General features: G+C 42.7%; 1 long non-coding RNA gene across 1 annotated transcript; it reads right to left on the bottom strand.

Moving 5' to 3' along the window:
* Window positions 1-1,294: 1,294 nt before the first annotated feature.
* On the bottom strand, window positions 1,295-7,196 carry LOC106631855. Its single transcript, XR_001335662.2, has 4 exons — window positions 7,034-7,196; window positions 3,598-3,677; window positions 1,882-1,973; window positions 1,295-1,650 (listed from the first exon to the last, which is right to left on the bottom strand). It is a non-coding gene; the product is annotated as an uncharacterized LOC106631855 (long non-coding RNA).
* Between the last annotated feature and the right edge of the window lie 9,228 nt (window positions 7,197-16,424).

Raw genomic sequence — 16,424 nt, 5'->3', positions numbered from 1 at the left:
GCAGGAATAACCCCTTCTTCCCAAAGAAAACCTGGAGGAGGAGAGCTCCTTACAAATGCAGAAACCCTCCAGCTATTAGAAAGAGGAGGAAGGAAGGACCCTGCACAGCTGGGAAGTTTCCAGGTTTTTATGCTGTAACTTTACACACAGTTTGTATGCAAACAGCAGTGTCTGTGCTGAGCAAACAGTTTCATTTTCGGGCGAGGAGGAGGGAGCTAAAGATGAACTGAAGGTTACACAAAACTGGCTCAACCAGTTCCATGTCAGTGGAGAAGTAGGAAGGAATTTTGCCTGAGTACTGGATTCCAAACTTGAAATGAGCCTGCCTTATCTGACAAGATAGAGCTGCCATTCATCAAAACCCCATCTCTGGTGTTGATCAGAGTCTGGCAGAAACCAGGCTCTGGTCTGTCAGTTTCTCCTAACTTACCAGAACAGGGGGACACCATTTCAGTGACCAAATAGTGGATGATTACATTTATGGGATTAGAAACACACTGTTGCTTTAGTTCAGACTGCACCTCTTTCCCCATTGCTGCATGGGGTGGGTGGTTGTGCTCCAGCAGCTCTGGCCTTGGAAAGGAGGGCCCAGAGCTGCTGCCTTTGGGCTCTTGGTTCCAGGAACTGTTTGTTACTCCCCACCTGAGAAGTTCCTGACTTCAGTCACATCCCCCTGGTTGGGGTGCAGTGCTAGTGCAGAGCAGGAACTCCTGCAAACACTGAGAGTTCCCAGATGGGCTCCTGGCTCATCTGATGGAAGCGAAGGGAGAGGCAAGACATTTGTCTGATCTGTTTTTATTTCTTCAGGGGTGAATGTGTGAGAGGTGATGCTTTGGTAATGTGTTGTCAGGATTTCCTCCTGAAATCAGAAATGCAAAGGAAGGGCTGCAGGGGGCAGGAGGTGACTGGCTCACCTGTTCCCAGGGGTGTCATGGGCCTCTCTGGGTTAGATTAACGCTGTCTCAACACACATTGTGGAACAAAGTTACTTCATACAGTTACCTTCTGGTTTTTTAGCATTGTATGTCTTTGAAATCTTCAAATTGTCTTCTTCCACCCTAATTTAATGAGAAAGCTGTTTAACTCTTTGTTCTAGGAGTCTCTTACTGTTCTTTTGTCATTTTAAAATCACTGTACTTTTACAGAGCTGTGAAATGAATTGGATTTTTATGGACTTGATTTTGACAGTGCATGATCTTTTAACAATTTCCAGGTATCTAGAAAATGTTAAGAAGATAAACCACTCTGGTACATTAATGATTCAGAAAGATAAATTTATAATGAAATCACTCTGTACATGTAACTATTTTATTTGGCATTTTTGTATTTAAATGGCTGTATTTATTTTCATGTCATGACAATTTATATATAACGTGCCATAATTGTACAGATAGCATGTTTTATGAGTATGGTTTCTAAATGGAAAATAACTTAATGTTTATATTCAATAAAATTACAGACCGTGTAACACAATATCTTAATTAAAACTACTTTTGAAATTGCTACCTGGTGTAAGCAATGCTGGCATTCACTGTCCTGAGCCCAGCACTTGGATCAGGTTCTCGATGGCTGCCTCGATGCCGAAGAGCCGGAGCGCGCTGCGGAAGCTGCCGGGGATGCTCCCCACACTCCTCATCCTCTGCTCCAGCACTGCAGGACAAACACAGCACGGCAGGTTATGGCCAGGAGCTGCAGCAGGGCTGGCAGCAGGGGGTGAAGCAGGAGCCTGCAGGCAGACAGGGTTTGTGAGCTCCTGGAGATTGCACAGGAGCTGAAATGTACTGAATGGGGGTGGGTTTGTGTGGCTGGGCTCTGGGAGCTGGAGTTCCATGGCCAAAACCAGGGCAGTTCAGGAACAGTTCCTGAAGTGATTGAGTTTACCTTGCTCTGGTACTTTGGGCAGCAGGTCCAGGACAGGTGTAGTGGTCCCTTCTTCATCAAGATGGATCTTCCAGACAATCATCAATTCAAACCTGTAGCAGGTGCACAGCAAAGGCAGCTCAGGTTAACCAGCTGCTGCCTTTGAGGTTCCTTCAAAGCCAAAAGTGCAGCAGTCACGAGGCTCAACCTTGTGCTCTGCAACAAAATTCACCTCACATAATGCAACAAACCATCTCTGCATTCAATCCAATGACAAGGAAAGGCTCTGGCTACATCCAGATGTGCACAGGGCAGTAAAAGTGAGAGGAAAGCAAAGGAGAGAGAGCACTGAGTGTCCCCTGGCTCTACCCCTCATGTAATATCTGCACTCAGATCAGGTGCTGAGAACAGGAAACTTGTTTCAGAAGTGTTGGCATAACTGGTGATGTGCTGGGTTTGGAATAAGGGCTACCCTGCTATTCATGGCCTTTTTAGACTAATGGCAGGTAGACATCTGTCCAAGGCCTACATTCCTGCACTTCTTTGCTTTTAATTAAAAAAAAGCTGAACAACATTGTTACTTCTTCAGGACTAGTGTTGGTTGTGCAAGGCCAGCCATGATTCCCAGCTTTCACAGTGGGATGGGATCCCTGCACCATCCTGAGGGAATGGTGAGGCAGGAGCTGAGTCCAGAACACCATCCACAGCAGAGCTGCTGCTTTACAGCTCCCTTGGTTCCCTCCAACCCTCACCTCCCTTACTGGAGGAAAGGCTTTCCTTAATCCAAAGCTGTCTGCACAGTGAGTCACTGTGAGGAGCAAGGTCCCTTTCTCAACCCATCACGACTCCAAGAGTTTCCTTCCAATGTGATTTGTCAGCCTTTTGCCACTTCATTTTTACAAATCCTTTGGGAATTTTGCACAGCTTGTTCTGGGATTTTGCAAACAAATTTCTATGCCAGTCTGTTTTCTACCAAGCCACTGAAATGACTTTTATATTCCTGTGTTTCATGACTGTGGGTGAGAGGGAATGAGGGTAACGGGATTGCACCTGGCACCAGAGCAAAAACTGTAAAATAAAGCAAGATCTACCCTGTGTGGGATAGTTTAATAACAATTCATTCCTGCACCCCCAAATTAAAGCATTTAGTTTTAAAGAGCAAGTTTGGCTGAATGAAGCAGCATCATCTATAAGGGTTTGTTTGCTAGTTCTACACACAAACATAATGAAGGGAGCTGTGCCTTATTTCCATGTAAATGAAAGCATTTTAAAGCAAGGTGTAACAGGAGAAGGGAATGGTCTGGTCCTGTCACAAAATAGTTGCTTTTCATGGCCCTTACAGAATCCCTGACAGTGATAGTTACACCACCTTACATTTATCTGTAAGGATTTTTTTCCCCTGCTGAAAATCCCAAATGTACTGGAATATCTCTCATGGGGAGGCCAAACAAATCCCATGTACCTGGTAGGTAATAATTCCTTCATCTAACTGATTTCCTTCTAAAACAATGGAAAAATGGAGCCACAGCTGCTTTGCTTCCATTGCACAGTAAGTGCCCTTTTCCTTCTGTTCCTTAATGGCAAGACACCAAGGCAATGGTGAGGAACTGGGCTTTGCTGGGATGGGATCCCTGCACCTCCTGCCACAGAAGGAGCCCAGAGCTACAGCACAAGGCTGCTGCCCTGCCTGTGCAATCCCTCACCTGTGTAAACACAGAAATGCATTTTTTGGCTTACCCAGAAACTTTGGGATTCCTTAGAATTATAAAATCTCCCAACAGTCCTTCTGGAAGGGTCACGATGTCAGGATACTTGGCCTGTGAACAAAAAAGTTCAATTGATTAATAAAAATCACAGCAGATAAGGTGGTTCCTACCCAGACACAGTGGATTGCACTAAGGTAAGAGTAACAATATTCATTCTCTGAAATTCTGATCCGTTGGTTTCTTTTTTTTAAAGATCCTTACGTAAAACCCAGGAAATCTTGAAAGAAAATTTTTATTTCAACTAAGTTTGTTAATTGGATTTAATAACACCTTATAATACATCACCATGTCACCCCCTGTCTCTGTGAGTGATGACAGGTCACTGGTACACTCTGGTTTGAGATGGACACCAAGCTCCACACAAAGCTTTGAAGGAGTAATTAAGCCAATGAAATACCAAAATAACCAACGTTAGCAACAAATGGGACAACAGCAACAAGATTCAACATAAAAGTACTGGCTCCTATTAAAATTCCATGTTTCTGAGAATTATTTTCAGTTACTACAATGTGCAAAGGTTGATGGTTGCTCCATTACTTTGTTAGTCCATCTCATGTGTTCCACGTGTCTTGTGAAAGCCTCAGAAGTTTAGAGCTCTTTTAAAAGCACTCCCAGCTCTGTATGGATGCTGCAGGTGCCAGGTCACCCAGAGAATGGGGCATGCACAGACCTCCAGCCCCAAGGAACAGCATCCTGCAGGGACTGCTGCTGGGAAAGGAAACAGAATGGAGCCACAGACTCCAGGGCTGTGCTGCTTGTCCTGCCTCATGTACTGGACACAAAGCTGTGTTCCAAACCCTGCAGTTTATAAAGTGTGAAAAGTCTCCCAGGCTGAATCATTCCACAGAGCTCCCAGTACAAGCAGCAGGTCTTATGGAAAAGGAGCAGGAGAGCTCAGCTTCGAGCAGCACTGGAGAAAATGAGTTCGGTTTTATGGGATTACGCCTCATCTGGCAGAGCAAAATTGCTACCAGATGTGACCTTGCTCTGGTTTAGGAATTTTTGACAAACTGAAGGGGGGCTGTGCAGGATGCCAAATGACATACAGCACATGGAATTTGCTCATTTTAATTTCTACCCAGTATCCAGGACTGTATTTACTGTGAGGATAACAACCATGATCTATCCTGGGAACACAGACACCGAAGGGAGGACCCTGAGCAGGGCAGTTCCAGTGTCAGAAGTGTGGCTGATCAAAGGTCACTCATCCAGCAGAGCAGGGATCCTCTTCCAGCTTTACTCCCGGTGAAATTATGCCCATTTGATAACAAAACTAGTTTTCCAGGCTTTCCTCCTCAATAACCCAAGCCTGATTTCCACCATGAGTCTCTCCTTGCCGGGTGTCAGGGACCTGGGAGGATCCAGGGATCCTTTAGCTCCAAGCTGTAGATACTGGAAATGCAGGATTAGCTTCTACCTGGGACTCAGCTCGTGCATCCCTCATTTACAGGGGATCCCGAGTATCCCACAGCTGAACACCGAGTCACACTTCATCCACCCACACCCAGACATTGGCAACCACCACAGAAAACAGATCAGAGGAACCAGATAAGAGTTACAATGGCCAAAACAAAATTAAATGCTTCCAGGGCTGTCTCAGGAGTTCCCGTGCAGCTGACACGTTCCCCCAAAGCTTGGGGGGGGATATTTATGTTCTGTGGAAGCCAGAGGCAACTCAAGGAAAGCCCAGTGAATGATTTTCTGTGGCAAAGCTTCCCTGTACCTGGGAGAGGGAGCTCCAGTGAGTTCTGCACACAGCCAGGGCCGTTCTGTGCCTTCCCTCAGTGCCGGGGTTCTGGCAACCAACCTGAACGCTGTGAGAAGCCAATCCTGTGTGAAATTCACAGGATTTGGGATAAAATCCAGCTTTTCAGTGGGAAAGGTCATATTTTAGCTATCCACAAAACACACAAAAAGCCAAACCACAAATACCTACATGCCTGTTTGCTGTAACCCAGCCCTGGCAGTGGTTGAGGCAGCCCCGGCCCAGATCCATGCGAGGATCCCGGCTGCCATTCCCACCTTCCACCAACACCCACGGGGGCAGGAGCAAAACCACCACACCCAGCATCAAGCAGCAACCTTAAACACTGACAGTTCCAGGAATGAACTCTGGGAAATGCAGTCACGCAATCTGCCTCCAATTCCACACAGAAAATACTGAATACAGGCTCTGAATCCCACAGTTGTTAAAAATGTGGGATTTTGGCAGGTGACTGAGCAGCCAGGCACAGGGCGGGCATGGGCATATCCCAATCCCAAACACTCCCTGGGTACAACATTACCACCTCTTCTTCTCTGCTGAGCAACTTTCCAAGTTTTCCTTGAGGAAAAGAAAAGCTGAGCAATAAAACCAGAGTAACAGAACGAGCTGAGCCACTGAAAGGTCTCCTGGGAAAGTCAGGAACTCCTGAGGGATCTCGTAAAGCAGAGCCGAGGCCAGGGAAAGAGATCCCATCAAGGACGTGATAGCAGATGGGAAGGATCAGCTCAACTGCATCAAGCAAAACCTGACTTTCATCAAGAAATATCTTTCCTCAGATGACTTTTAAATATCAGCTTATGATCAAAACCAAAAGTCCAAGCTATTATTACTCCTAGACGGAAATTGCTTTTCCAGCTCCTTCAGGAGTCCAAGCAGGGAATCTTATGGGGACTTTTGTCTCAAACCACAAAGGGACCGTGGTGATGGAATGCACAGCTTTGCCCTGCTCCCATGACAGATTTTACACACACACCAAGCCATCCCAGGGAATACACTTGTAGCAGCTATTTCTCAACAAAATACATTATTCTGCAGCTGCACTGCAATTTTCTGCACACAAAATCTCTGCTAAGGAAAATGTTATAAATGTGTTCTGCTTAAAAGCTGTAGCTACAAATACAAAGCAAAATTGGCAAGAGAGATGCCAGATAAAAGCAGATAAATTTGCTTCTGTCCCACTTAGCAAGAAAACACACGACTGCTCCCAGCTGGAACAACAGCTCCCTTTTACTGCTAATTCTGAACTTGCTGCTCTGCAAGAAGCATGTATATAAAGAGTTATGGTACCACAAACTCCTCTACAGGTAGAAGCAATTTCTAAACCTGCCCAGGCGGCTCTGACTGGGCTCTGGTTTGGGTGATTTCTCTGTATGGTTTGCTCAGCTAAGGCCACGTTATCACCCACTGAAATCACACAAGGCTGGGAGCACCAAGACTTCAAATCCCAACATGGCCATAACACCAGTCATTTTTTAAATGAATTTCACTAAAGCAACAAAGGCACATTTAAAAAGTGGAAGTTTCTCACTTTGTGAGAACTGTAACCAAGAACCTAACTAAAGGAACTGTAACCAAGAACCCTTCAACTAAATTACACCCCATAGAAACACTGCATTTTCAGAATGGATTTATGAAGCTTCACCACTCGTAATTAAGTCTCAGAATAAATACAGCTCCCATCTTCCCATCTTGAGGGAAAGTTCCTCAAGCAAACCAGTCCTGCTGGTGATCCCTGTGATGCCAACCACCCAAACCTCCGGCGCCGGCGGAACCAAGGACGAGAAGAGCACGAGGTCAAAGTGGTTTTTGTCCAAAATGATGAAGTGGTTTTTGTCCAAAATGATAAAGTGGTTTTGTCCCCGTGGCAGTCCCAGCCCACCCCCCCATGCTCAGCCAGGCTCAGTCCTCTGCTTTTAAAACTAAAATCACAAGTGACACAACCAGCATGCAAGTCTCACTTTTTAGAAGAGGAAAGGAGAATTTTGGGAGCAGATTTGAGGGCCTATAAGAAAGTCTGACAATGGCAGGTAGTGATAGGAGAGCAGGGAAGTGCTTCCCACTGCCAGAGGGCAGGGATAGATGGGGCATTGGGAGGAATTGTTCCCTGTGAGGATGGGGAGCCCCTGGCACAGGGTGCCCAGAGCAGCTGTGGATCCCTGGAAGTGTCCAAGGCCAGGCTGGCTGGGGTTTGGAGCACCCTGGGACAGTGGGATGAGAGGATCTTTAAATGTCCCTTCCAATCCCAGCCATCCTGGGATTCTAGAAATAAGTTTGAATGTCACCCTGGACAGGGCAAATCTTTGCAAACATTGACCAGAATCTCTCCCAAGCTCAGGACACGCCTGGTTCCCTCCTGCAGCACAGGCACAGCTGGTTGGTTCCTGGGATAAAAAGTGCTCTGTACCCCCCTGGTTTCAGACCTGCCCAGATCTGAGACTTGAGTCCTTGATCCCTTTGCCAAGATTCAATCTTGCAGCTGCCTCCTGTAGATCAGCCCTGCACATGTACCTGAAAGCACTGACCACCAGCCCCAAACCTAGGGCTGCTAAAACACAAACAAATCCACGTCCCTGCAGGGACTGGAGGATTTTTTAAAATCTCAGAGGTGAAGAAAGGGTCCTGATGTGAAAATAAAACATTGATCAGTTCTGTTTCAGTCTCTATGCAATATTGCGTAGGGAAATGGCAGATAACAGCAATTAGGAATCAATCAGATAATCCACATAACCAATAACACATCTGAAATCATACAATTACCAAGCACTACAACACTGCATTGTCATTTCAGAGTCTGCAACAGCTGATAAACCTTAAAACAACAGAAAATTGGAGAATTCATGTCACACTGGGGCCCGTGCTCACTGCCAGTGAAATCCCTCTGCTTTGTTCTTTCTTTCCTTTTCCCTTGATTACAGCTTCTCTTTTTTGACCCCTGCTCTATTTCCATTGCCACTTATTTTCCTCCTTCCATATTTCCATAACATTATTATTTTTCGTGCTTTACTCCCATGAGCTTACATGATTCAGTTTGTCACTATGCTCACAATGTGACCAATAATTTTCCATAATTTTTGTATTTTTCCTAATTGGATTTAGGCTGTAGGTCTAGAGAAGAGCCAACCCAGCATAACCAAGGCCTGAGTACACAAAATTCTGTGTCTCATTTCCTTTCAATATCACTTTGTCATATGGCAACCATGTGTTTATCTGCAACTTAATTACAGCAGACTGGGAATAAATTAAAATACATACTGGAGGTTTATTTTTGTGAGGAAAAACAGAATTAAATGAACATGAAACCTCAGGAAGAACAGGAAGGGGTAGATAATAAACAGGGAACACAGACGCTGCACATGCTTTTTCTTCTCCCACTTTTTTCTTGCTGGGCAAGAGAAATATCTCTCCAGTATTTCTCTTTAAAATTGTTGAGGCAAAAGATCTCCACTAGTTTATGAATGTTTTAAGCCCTACATTTTTCCAGCTTAAAATTCTTGGACTTTTCTGGCATTTTATTTAAATTTTAAAATACACTCTCTTAACACTGAGCTGGCAGCGGAGGCAGGCCCTGGCCCAGCTCCAAGCCCAGGGCACAGGAACTCCTTGGGATGTTGTGGGAGAGCACTGACACTGCCCCAGGACATTTATTTTGGGGCAAATACCCAGAAAACCAGCAGAGCTCAGCAGTTCTGTTCTTCCTTCACAACTTCACTGACATATTAGTTCTCATTCTGTTTTCATTCTGCTGTATTTTGAATCCCCTGCACTCCCTCTGCAGCTAGGTATAATTAAATATTTCTTGATGATAAACTTCATGAACAGCCCTGTGTGGAAGTAGAAGAGATGTCTAATTTAGCAACAGATGATGAGCAGCCAAGGACAATACAGAGATGAAAAATTATGGAAGGAAAAAAGATGTCATATTGCTGAGCAGCATGAAGCATCAACAATTTGTGAAGAAAGAATTGTGAGCCAAATTGTCAATAATCTGAAGGAAGTAGACTGCAGGAAAGGCATTTTTAGGAGACAAATTAAGCCAAGTTTGTGTTTTCTTCCATTACAACAGAAGCAAGATACCTCACAGATTGTTTTTTTTTTTTCTGTATAGACGTTGCTGCAAGATTCTCTCTAAGCCTTTTTGAAATTTCAATAAAAGGATCCAGAATTGCATAAAGCAACTTGGATTTGAAATACCACACAGGAGTTGATTATCAAATGTGGCCCAACTTGCTTTTGTAGTTTATATTATCAAGCTCACCCAGACAGCACAATTTAAACATCATCTAAATAAAAGCATCTGAATTTAGTTAATGACTTGGCTCTAACACTGTGTTAGTTTTTTCCCAAGTAGGCAGATTAATTTAAAAAATAAACCATAGGACACAATGAAGAACATCTAGTTCATCTAAATTAGCTCAAGGTTAGACATTTACTTTTAAAAAAGTGTGATTAAAGCAAGTTTTTACACAAGGTACTCAGCTTATGTTCATCATTTACTGTTGTGGTTTTTTAATCTTTCTTGAAGGTCTGAAGAGTTATTTGCTTCTATGTGGGCAAATTTATCTTACCTGCTAAAGAGAAATACATCCACAGACCCACCTGGAACATCCAAAATACCAATTTCATTTCTCACCAGGAGCTCTGAACTGATTGAGAGGTGAGTCTATCACTTAGAGCAAACTGTCCCACAGCAGAGGGGGTTTGGCCAAAACCTGCCTGTGCTGTTCCATTGGTGTCTAAGGAGCAGCTCTGCCCTGCCCTTCGCTGCACACAGGAGGAACCTGGGCTGGCACAACACAACCCCAAAACCCCCTGTGGGACTGGCACTCCAATCAAGCTGTGCTCCAGCTTTAGCTCCACCTGGATGTGCTCTCAGTGAGGAATAGCAGAGTCCACAGCACAGCTCCTCCTGAACATGTACAACAACCACCCACCAGCCTCCAGAAAATCAGATTTTTCCTTTAACATAGCTCTGTCCATGTGCATCCTGCTTTCACAAATACCTCTGCAGTATTTCTATTATTCTTCCTGAGCTTTACAAAAAGGTTTAACACCTGCATTAGGTAAGAAGTAAAGCTATGAACCTATATTTCCTATAAAACATATACTGCAGACACACTGAAATCTTTCCCACAAGACATCCATCCTCTTTTAATGGTTCTACAAAGCATTACATTTTGGACAGACTCCACAGAAATCTGCCACCCAGTAGCTTCCATTTGTCTGGTTATTTACAATTCTCAGCTGCTTATGTGAAAATAAATATTACCATGCAGTGCTGAAGTGCCTGTTGCTATCAGCAAGAGCAGGAACGGGTCCAGCTGAAAAGCCCTTGGAAGCTTTGAACCCACTGAATTCTTTTCATGTCATACCCAAACAGAGTCCTTCAGATCTGGCTGTCAACAACACATTTCAGATTTCCAAACACATCCTTAGCACAAACAAGAGGGACACAGGAAATATTCTTGAGAAGACACAAACATCTTCAAGAAGAGATTCACCAATTTATAATTATTGTATGTGTGAGAGTGTAAAGTTGTCAATCCCCTGCTAAATAACAGGCTTGCAAAATTGGTCAACTATCCTCAGACTCTGATCTACTACTCAACAACTTTCATAAGAAAACTACAAAACCTCCCCCAAAGAAACAAAACAGAAGCAAAAATAAGGAACACTGAAAACCTTTAGCACTGTATGTGTGCAAACTTTGTTATACTTTTGACCAAATCTCTCACAACAAATTGCATTTTGACTCAAATATCTGTGTACTGGTGAGTAGAAAAGAATCTAGGGCAGCAGGGGGAATTCTTTAGTGTATCCAGGAGGAGAAATCAGAGGCAGCTGCCAGGCAAAACTATCTCCTTATGCTCCACCTTATTTGGTTTATAAAGGCCAAAGCTGCACTGCCCAGGAATGTTGTGTGATGCATGTGGATAAATATTTGTTTCATTGCTTAGGTACTGCAACAACACAAAGAGCACTCACTGACAATACCAGTGCAGCTGCCAGTGCATTTCATTCACTCTCAATGCAAACTTCAGGCATTTCATAATTTCAATTTCAATTGCTGGCCTTGCAGAAACATGTCAAAACCATTGGTAACAATATGTTTTGTTCTGCTAGAGGCCCAGTTGAAAGGCAAGTAGTTAATATTAAAACTTTCTTTTTCCTTTTTCAGCTTCCCAAGCAATCAGTTCCGTTCTCTTGTGTTTTTAAAGCTCAAAGAAAATAAAGTGACTCAAACATTCCCGTGTGCAAACGCGGTGAATGTTTCAAGTTTTCCTTGTGTACAAAGCAGGAGATTGGTCCTAAAAGCTGAGGAATAATGCCTGCTGCAGCCTGGATTCTGGAGCACTAACCTTTCCCAGCCTTTCACACAGACAGATCTGAGGAAGGAGCCCTCAACCCTCTTGAGTAAAAACAGTTCAAGAAAAAGGAAATTAAAGCAACAGACAGGAGGAAGATTTCCATTCCCAGAATTTAAACGTGGAGTTACCCCCAGCTCATGTAAAAAACAAGGCTGTAACACTCAGTCTCCATTCCCAAAGCCAGGCTGAGTCCCAGAGCAGGAACTAAAAGGGATTCCTGACAATCCCATGGAAAACTCGAGAAGAAAGGCAAGCACCATAATGTTTAAAATGAAGTTCTGGATTACTTCAATATTCATTTTTTCCACTGTAGAAAGACTTCTGGATGACTCTTCCCAAACACACTGAGCTCTAACATCTGAGGCCTCCAGCATATTCTTCACCTTTAGCTTTTCCTATTTTCCCCCTCCCTGTTTTGGACTCAGCTCCTGCATTAACATTTCTTGCAGCTGCCCCTGCCAGTGCAGAAGTAGCACTGTCTAGACTATGCACATATTTGTGCCTCCTAAAACCTCTTAAAATAATTCCAATTGTAGCTGTACAGCTCCTTGACCTCCAAAATCACATTTCTGATCTCTAGCATATCCCTATGAATTCAGAATTATTGTCTAACTGTTCAATCCTTATTAACTCACAGGATTTTTCCAGCTAATTCCCATGAGACAAAAATACCATAACATTCAGTTCCCCAAGTACTCGCTGGGAATGGACCTCATAAAATATCCCAACTCACTGAAATAAAATCAGTTTATTCCACCATGGGCCATTCACGTTGTGTAAGAGAAGTAAAGGCCATGAAATACAGAAAAAATAGCAAATAAAGCATAGAAAAGTACAATATTCAGGGCTGGGACTCACAGGGATCATTGATATCAAAGCCTGTGCAAGCATTTCCACAGGGATAGTCCAAGAGAGAAGCTGGGATTGTCCAGCACATGGGATGTGTTGGTGCAACAGGAATTACAAGGGAACCCATCTCTGCCCCCCGCCTCAAACTTCTCCTCATCCTGTATCATGAAAACAAAACTCAGTGTTTCAGAAATAACTCTACTTGTTCTCCAGCCATTTGATGATTCCTCCAGTTCTCAAAGGAAAGGGAACATGCAGCATTTAATGTGAAGAACAGAGGGAAATCATAATAAAAATGATTGGCAAAGTCTGTCTGATCCTGGGAAAAACCCAAACCACACCAATGTTCTCCTTCAACAAGACATGTTTATAAACCATACCCAGAGCCATCCACAAAAACATAACCTGCTCAGAGGTCCTTTTTGTTTGTTTCTAACATTTCCCTCCTGGAAGATGACACAGGGGGAGCTGTGCTGGGGTATCAGGAGATAAACAACTCCTGTTGGTTTGGAGTGACCAAAGTTTGGCCACAAATGCCCATCAGACCATAAAGCAAACATAATTAATCACTTAATGGGTGTTTTCGACTCGCAGTCAATTCTGAATTTGTGCACTCTGGAATTATAAATCTCTAGAAAGGTGATAATCAAAAATACTGATATGGTATTAAGAGTTAAATTAAAAATTAGACATCTGTACATACACACTCACACATTTATCCTGCTATTCTGTCCCTTCAGACTCTCACTGCAGAACTGCTGCACAAATCATTTTTGTCATTGTCCACTAATTGACCCAAACAAACCATTTGATGCTACTGTTTGTAATGGGAAAAACATGAATCAACAGGCAAAGACAACTAATTCTTAAATCTAAAAGGAAACCACAAGCAAACTTTGTTATTGTCCTCAAAGTGTCTTCTTGTCCCAGCTGCCAACAAATCCTTAGTTTTGACTAAAACGCTTCAAAATATTTGTGTCCTCAGTTTACATCTCCTTCCTGAGACAGTCTCTCAGTGGACAGGCATCCTGTTACTAATTCCTGCTTAAATTTAAAACCAAGGGGAAAACATCTGAGGCCCCAAACAACATGGATATCAGCAGCAAGTCACAGGAACCCAACCCCATCTCCCCATTGACATTTCAAAGCACCAGTTTTATCTGTAAGATCAAGTTCAATTTTCACATGTCAGTTCTGATACAGTCTAAGATGGAAATAGTGCACAAGAGAAGCTTAAAAAAATGATGCATTCACTTTTTAGAGAAGTACATAGTGTTTTATATGGGAATGGAAAGTGCAACCAAGCACGAGGAAGAAAATGGAAACCAGATGAGAAGGGCAAACAAATAGAGAAAGACCACTAGAATAATGACATATTCTTATTTTCTATAATTCATATATTTAAGTGCAGACTTTTCTCTATTTAATTTTTTCAGTATTTCCTATATATAAATGACATATTTCTATATATAGTTATAGCTATCTGTTCACTATAGCCCAATCTTTATTTAAGAGAAACACTGTCCCTTTGCTCTGGTGGGATGTAGTTGCCTTTTGAAGAAATGGAACTGGGTGTGAGAAGTAACAACATCAATGAAAACCTACAGGAGGCTTATAGGTCATGCTGGAAACTGAACAACTGCTGCAAAACACAATTATTTCAGAAAAAAGTTGGAAACCTCCAAGTTCTATTGATGAGTAACAATGCTCATTACTGGCACAGGAGGGAACCAAGCCCCAGGCTGAGCTCTTTGTGCTGTTTCAGACACACAGAGGATGTGCTGAGTTCAGTGTTTTGGAAAAACATGAATCAGCACATAGCTGAAATAGATCTACCCAACACACAGGGAAGTGTCACCATTTGAACCCCCAAAAAGAAGTGATATTATCTGACAGAAAGCAGAAGGACAGGGGAAATCTTCCATGTTTCCTTCCAATGGGATTTAAAGGGGTTTAAAACTGTATTTATTCAAGGTAGGTGGGCACCTTGCTTTGGACCACCACAGGGAACAGCTCCAGGTAATGATATAACAAAGATTCCACTACATTTCTTCACTAAGGCACATAGAGGCAATATGCAAAAGCTTAAATTTCAGGTAGCTCTGAAGAAAGGCTTTACAATTTACTTCATCTGCCTGGTCACTGGTATTTCAGATACAATGTGAAAAAAGCATATCACAAATTAAAACTGATGCTGTGGGATTGAACAGAAACCTAACCAAGAGATGACGAGTTGTGGCAATAATTAGTGTCCTCAGAAAGTTGTTCTAATGAATATTAATATTCTGTTCACTGCAGTAAAAAAATGGAAATAGGATGCAGTTACAGTTGAAAATTAAGCTCTTTAAAATGTAAATACCTCCCAGCCACACACATCTCCCATTGCAATTTTAGGTTTATTCCCACCTAACGATGTACCCCATGCTTTTTGCAATGTATTGTTAATATTTGCAAATATGTGAAGGAAATCTGTGTTTAATATCTCAAGGTTTACCAGCAGTATTTCATCTTTTCCTATATTTTTTTCCATAAGGATATTTGTGACCACTGATTGCAGAAGGAATGCAGTAACTGGTACAGGTTTCAGAAATGCACTGTGCTGCCAACTCCAAATTCCCCATCTCGTGTTTTGTGCTGACTTTAACAGTTAGAAAAATTTTTTCCCCATTGCTGCTTTTTTCCAACTATAAACTTGTGTGTTTGATGTTAAAAAGAGTAAACCACATAAGTAATTGCAAAGTTTAGGATTCTGTCTTTGTCTCTGATCAAAACCAGTCAGCAACTGCATGGGTTCATCATGACAACTAAGAGTAAAGCAATTTAAAAATATCATTCCTTTCTTATATTTCATTGGAAGGTTAAAAAACTGCTGCTGTAATTTTCAGTTGTCTCTTTTTATTCCAATTCTTGAACAAAGCAGAAATAACCTCACATTCCTGAATTGTGGATGTGTTTTTTTGACTCATGGAAATGATATTTTGATCAATGTTTTAATTAAATAACAGATCCAACTTCAACGCAGCCCTTTTGTAAATAACACAGCAAGCCAGGAGGCATAAGTAAAATATCTATTCATGATATAATGTGAGAGAAAGCTGTTAAAAATAAGGATGACTGTGGAACATCTGAATCTATAGAATGTACTCTTGGTTCCAAGTCAGACATGGTATCCAGTACCAAGGTCTGGGGTTCCCCCCAAGGAAATGAATATTTTGCAAGCATATAAAATTATCAGAGGTCTGCATATGGGTACTGCTCACCTGTGGCACCAAGAGGGAGACAAGAAAAAGAAAATCCTGTCTATGCAGGTGGCCACTGCCCTGTAGTGCCCCATACCAGGCTGTAACATGCAAAGGCAGAATATAGCAGAGTTAAAAAGGAGGGATGGGGAGTATCAGCTTTCCTTTGATGCTCAGGAAAAAGAGGATAGGACAAACAGATTGTAATTATTAAATAAAGGTATAAGTCTGCAAAATGGAGTCAGTAGGGAAGCTGTGAACCTTGGCTGAGTATTTTGAAATGGCTGAGAAAAGAACTTCTGAGGGTGAAAGGGGAGGAAAGGGAATAAAGGAATAGAAGGTAAAGCAAATCTTGAGATCTGGGCAACCAAGAGGAGTTGCCTCTGTCCTTGTTTGTGGGAACCCAGAACATCCCTCTGGCTGTCCAGGATGGCCAGGACCCCTGCCAGGGGGCTCAGAGACCCTGGCACAGAGCTCAGAACACCTGTGGGTTTGATTATGACCCGTGGAGCAAATGACCAACCTTATATGAAGATCAGCAAGCCACAACAGTTTAGGTAGAATAATAGTGAAGTTATCA

The sequence above is a fragment of the Geospiza fortis genome, unplaced genomic scaffold, assembly GCF_000277835.1.
Source record: "Geospiza fortis unplaced genomic scaffold, GeoFor_1.0 scaffold78, whole genome shotgun sequence".
Taxonomy (NCBI): domain Eukaryota; kingdom Metazoa; phylum Chordata; class Aves; order Passeriformes; family Thraupidae; genus Geospiza; species Geospiza fortis.
This window is presented reverse-complemented; position numbering and strand designations above follow the sequence as displayed.